We start from the raw sequence: 6,000 nt of genomic DNA on the forward strand, positions 1-6,000 counted from the left end.
CAGTGTGTACAAAATTGTTCTTTTCAAAGACAAAGTATATTTAACATGGTTTAATTGAGCAAAGAATGATTTGCAAATTGGGCAGCCCCCAGAACCAGAACAGGTTGAGAGCAACTCTGGGGATGCCACACAATTGGATAAAATCTATGGACAGAAAAAGGAAAGTGACATACAGAAAACAGAAGTGAGGTACAGAAACAGCTAGCTTGGGGTCAAGGCTCACTATTTGCTTTATTTAAAGAATGTTTGAACAGTTGGCTGCCTGTGATTGGCTGAAATGCTGATTGGTACAAGAGTAGGTTATAATATGTTCATACATCCAGTTAGTTTATAGTTCACGCTATGTTCACTACATACTCAGAAACCTTTAGGCCAAACTTAAAATATGTAAGGAGGCAGCGTTAGCTTAAACTTTCTTTTTCTTTTTAAAATTTTTATTAGTTTTTCATAGAGATAGTGTTTCACTATGTTGCCCAGCCCGGACTTGAACTCCTGGCCTCAAGCAATCCTCCTGCCTCAGCCTCCCAAGTACCTGGGACTACAGGTATGTGCCACTATGCCTGGCTCTAGTCTAAACTTAATTTAACAGTTCATAGCAGCATTATTAATAATAGCCAAAAAATGGAAACAACCCAAATGTCTATCAACTGATGAATCGATAAATAAAATGTGGTATATTCATACAATAGAATATTATTTGGCAATAAAAAGAAATTAAGTATTGTTATATGCCATAACATGAATGAACCTTGAAAACATTGTGTTCAGAGGAGAAGCCAGTCACAAAAGACCACGTGATTGTATGATTCTATTGATAATATCCAGAATAGGCAAATCTATAAAGACAAAAAATAGAACGGGCGCCGTGGCTCACGCCTGTAATCCTAGCACTCTGGGAGGCCGAGGCGGGCGGATTGCTCGAGATCAGGAGTTCAAAACCAGCCTGAGCAAGAGTGAGACCCCGTCTCTACTATAAATAGAAAGGTATTAATTGGCCAACTAATATATATATAGAAAAAATTAGCCGAGCATAGTGGTGCATGCCTGTAGTCCCAGCTACTCGGGATGCTGAGGCAGCAGGATTGCTTGAGCCCAGGAGTTTGAGGTTGCTGTGAGCCAGGCTGACGCCATGGCACTCACTCTAGCCTGGGCAACAAAGAGAGACTCTGTCTCAAAAATAAATAAATAAATAAATAAACAAACAAAAATAAATAAAAAAAATAAACAAACAAAAATAGATTAGTGGTTGCCTAGCGCTAAGGGGCATTGACAGTTGGGAATGATGGGTAAAGGGTATAGGATTTCTTTGTAAGGCAATTTAAATGTTCTAAAATTGATTGTGGTGGTGATTGCACAAATCTGCATATGCTATAAGCCCTTGAATTGTACACCTTCAATGGGTGAACTGTATGGTATGGAAAAAAGAATTTGGGGTAGTTGAGGGTAGAAATGGGGAGTAAGTGGTCACAAGGGATCTTCTTAGGTTGGTTACAGCTTCACAACTCTGTAAATTTACTAAAAATTATTGATAAAGCGGCACAGGGCAGGAGAAGATGGAAAAGACATCACAGTTATGAGGTGAACTAGCACCTCTTCTATTCTAATAAGGACACATTATTACTAGGGTTTTTAGCAGATTAAATTGTGAATATTTGTTTTCAAGTGAGTTTTTCCACAAATCTACTAGACTGGGAGCCAGGAAAGCAGAGCTTTTCAAACAGAATCCCCCAGGGGGCTTGTTAACATAGAGACTCCTGGCCCTTCTCCCCAGATCCTGATTCTGCAGGTCTAGGGTGAGACCCATGACTTTGCATTTCTCACAAGTTCCCAGGCAATACCTTGCTTCAGACCACATTTGAGTGCTGTGCTAAGAAGGCAGAATCCAGCCACGTGTTTAATAAGCACTCAATTTGTTCAAGACGCTACCATTAACGACTTAGAGAAGAAGGAACACAATCTGTTTTTAACAGGTTCATAGTCTTGTAGGAGCAAAAATATATGTAGAGAATTTCTGTCTTTTGTCTACTTTAAATTTATTAAAGAGAGAAAACTCAGATAAATAGGATAAAGATAAGCTATAAAAATCAATAGAATATTTTAGACCAAGACATTTGCATCCAAGCCATGTATGTGTATATATATATATATATATATGTATATATATATATACACACACACACATATATGGAGTCTTTAGCTTTCTCTATATATAAGGTCATATCATCTGCAAACAAGCACAATTTGACATCTCCCCTTTTGATTTGGATGCCCTTTATTTCTCTTCTGATCTTTGTAGCTAGAATTTCTAGTACTATGTTGAATAACAGTGGTGGAAGTGGGCATCTTTGTCTCGTTTCAAATCTTCAAGGAAAGGCTTTCAGTTTTTCCCTGTTCAATATGATACCAGCTATGGGTGTATCATACAGGGCTTGTATTGTGTTACATTATATTCCTTCTATACCCAGTTTTTGGAGATATTTTATCATGAAGTGATGTTGAATTTTATCAGATGCTTTTCAGCATCAATTGAAATGATCATTTGATTTTTGTCCTTCATTCTGTTGATATGATGTGTCACATTGATTGATTTGTGTATGTTGAACCATCCTTGCATGCCTGGATGAATCACACTTGATCATGATGAATAATCTTTTTAATATTAGTTGTTGAATTTGGTTTGCTAGTATTTTTGTTAGGATTTTTGTATCTATGTTTGTCAGAGATATTAGCCTATAGTTTTATTTTTTTTGTCTGCAAACCCAATATATTTTTTTTAGCTTTCTTTTTCTTTTTCTCTTCTTATTTCATCATATTATGGGGATACAAATATTGTTAAGGTTACATATATTGCCCTTGCCATCCCTCCCCCCACCACCATGTCAGAGCTTCAAGCATGTCCATCCTCCAGGTGGTGTGCATTGCACTCATTACCTAAGTATAAACCCATCCTCTCCTCCCCCCTCCCACCTGCCTGCCACCTGATAAACGTTTTTTTTGTTTTGTTATGCTTTTTGGGTTTTTTTTTTTTATATTTTGGTTAGATTTTATATCTTTGCCTCTCACTTAGAAAGATTAGAGGTAAGCCCTCCCCCTCCACAATGCTCACCATATCTCTAAGATGTGGGTCTCCCCTGACCCCCGAATCCCTGGTGAGCACTACCACCATTTGAGCACCATAGTTTTAATCAGTCAGTACCAATTTGATGGCAAGTACATGTGGAGCCCATTTTCCTGATCTTGTGTTGCCTCACTTTGGGTAACAGGCTTAAGCTTAATCCAGGATAGCATAGACGGTGCTAGTTTGCTGTCATTTCTTAGAATTGAGTAATATTCCATTGTAAATATATACCAAATTTTGATTATCCACTCATGAATTGATGGGCATTTGGGTTGTTTCCATGTCTTTGCAATAGTGAATTGTGCTGCCATAAACATTCAGGTGCAGATGTCTTTATAATAGAATGTCTTATGCATTTTTGGGTAGATGCCTAACAATGCTATTGCTGGGTCGAATGGTATTTCTATTTCTAGCTGTTTGAGGTATCTCCAAATTATTTTCCAGAAAGGTTGCACTAATTTGCAGTCCCACCAGCAGTGTAAAAGTGTTCCTGTCTCTCCACATCCTCGCCAGCATTTGTTGTTTTGGAATTTCCTGATACAGGCTATTCTCACTGGGGTTAGGTGGTATCTCATTGTGGTTTTGATTTGCATTTCTCTGATGATTAGAGATGTTGAGCCTTTTTTATATGTTCTCAGGTCATTATTGTGTCTTCTTTGGAGAAGTTTCTGTTCATTTCCATTGCCCATTTCTTGATGGGGTTGTTTGCTTTTTTCTTGTTAATTCTTTTATGTTCTAGATAGATTCTTGTTATCAGACCTTTATCAGAGGAGTATAGAGCAAATACTTTCTCCCATTCTGTTGGTTGTCTATTTGCTCTAATGATTGTTTCCTTGGCTGTGCAGAAACTGTTTGATTTGATCAGATCCCATTGATGCTGTGGTGATTGCCTTGGGGGGTCTTCCTCAAAAATTCTTTGCCTAGACCAATGTCTGATAGGGTTTTCCCAACATCTTCTTCTAGGATTCTTAAGATTTCATGCCTTAGGTTTAAATCTGTTATCCATCTTGAGTGAATTTTTGTGAGAGGTATGAGGTAGGGATCCTGATTCAATCTTCTGCATGTAGCTATCCAGTTTTCCCAGCACCATTTATTGAAGAGAGATTCTTTTCCCCATTGTATATTTTTGTCTGCTTTATCAAAGATTAGGTTACCGTATGCTGATGGTTTCATCTCTGGTATCTCACTTCTAGTCCAAACATTAATTCTTCTGTTCTTATGCCAGTACCAGCTTATTTAACTACTATTGCTTTATAGTACAGCTTGAAGTCAGGAAGACTGATGCCTACCAGTTTATTGTTTTACTTAAGATTGCTTTGGCTATATGAGGTTTTTTCTGGTTCCAACAAAAGTGAAGAATTATTCTTTCTAGATCTGTAAAGAATGCTGGTGGTACTTTGATGGGAATTGCATTAATTCTGTAGATCACTTTAGGTAATATTGACATTTTAACAATATCGATTCTACCAATCCATGAACAAGGTAGATTTTTCCATCTTTTATATCATCTGCAATTTCTTTTTTTAGTGTTTCGTAGTTCTCCTTATATAAATCTTTTATATCTTTCATTAGATATACTCCTAGATATTTAATTTTCTTTGGGGCTATAGTGAAGGGTATTGAGTTTTTTATTTGAGTTTCTACTTGATGGTTCTTGGTATATATGAATGCTTCTGATTTATGTATATTGATTTTGTAACCTGAGACTTTACCGAATTCATTTATCAAATCTAGGAGTCTCTTGGATAAATCCATCAGGTTTTCTAGGTATAATATCATATCATAGACAAAGAGCGAGATTTTGATCTCATCTGCCCCCACTTGGATGCCCTTAATACCCCTCTCTTGCCTGATTGCTATAGCTAGGACTTCGAGCACTAAGTTGAGTAGAAGAGGAGATAGTGGGCATCCTTGTCTAGTTCCGGTTCAAAGAGGCAATAATTTCAATTTTTCCCCATTCAGAATGATATTAGCACTGGGTTTGTCATAAATGGATTTGATAAGTTTAAGGTATAAGCTGTCTATGCCTATTTTGTTAAGAGTTTTTATCATAAAGGTGTATTGGACTTTTTCAAATGCTTTCTCTGCATCTATTGACAGAATCATATGGTCTTTGTTCTTGTTTTTATTTATGAGGTGAATTGAATTTATAGACTTGTGTATGTTGAACCAGCCTTGCATCCCTGGAATAAAGCCCACCTGGTCATGGTGAATCATTTCTTTGGTGTGCTGCTGAATTCTATTTGCTAAAATTTTATTTAGAATTTTTGTATGTATATTCATGAGGGATATTGGTATGTAATTCTCTTTTTTTGTTGCATCCTTTCCTGGCTTTGGTATCAAAGTGATACTGACTTTGTAGAAGGAGTTAGGAAGGATACCTTCCTTCTCAATGGTGTGGAATAGTTTCTGTAGTATCGGTATGAGTTCATCTTTGTATTATGCAAACTCAATATATTTTTAATGAATACACTTTTTGCTTAAATCAGCAAAGGTCAGTTTCTGTCACTTATAACCAAGAATCATGGCTGATTGTATTCTTCCTTATGTTGAGGTTGTAATGGGTTGGAAAGCAACTCAGTTTCTGATGAAAACATGGGGAAGATAATAATAAAAATCACTTTTTGGCATGATTAGAAAGATTAAATAAGATCATATATGAAAAGGTGGAAATATAAAGAATTTGTAACAATGCCTGGCACATAATAGATGCCTAAAACTTGGCCCTTGGGGATGGTTGTATGGGAAAGGAGAAGTGAGAGATCATAGCCAGTGGTGGGATTCTAAAGAGTCAACCAAGAAAAGGGCCAGAAGTCACCTCCCTGAGGCTATGGGTACACTCACTGATATTCACAACAGGGAATGGATGAGGGGACCAAATA

Source organism: Microcebus murinus, chromosome 12 (assembly GCF_040939455.1).
Source record: "Microcebus murinus isolate Inina chromosome 12, M.murinus_Inina_mat1.0, whole genome shotgun sequence".
Lineage (NCBI taxonomy): Eukaryota > Metazoa > Chordata > Mammalia > Primates > Cheirogaleidae > Microcebus > Microcebus murinus.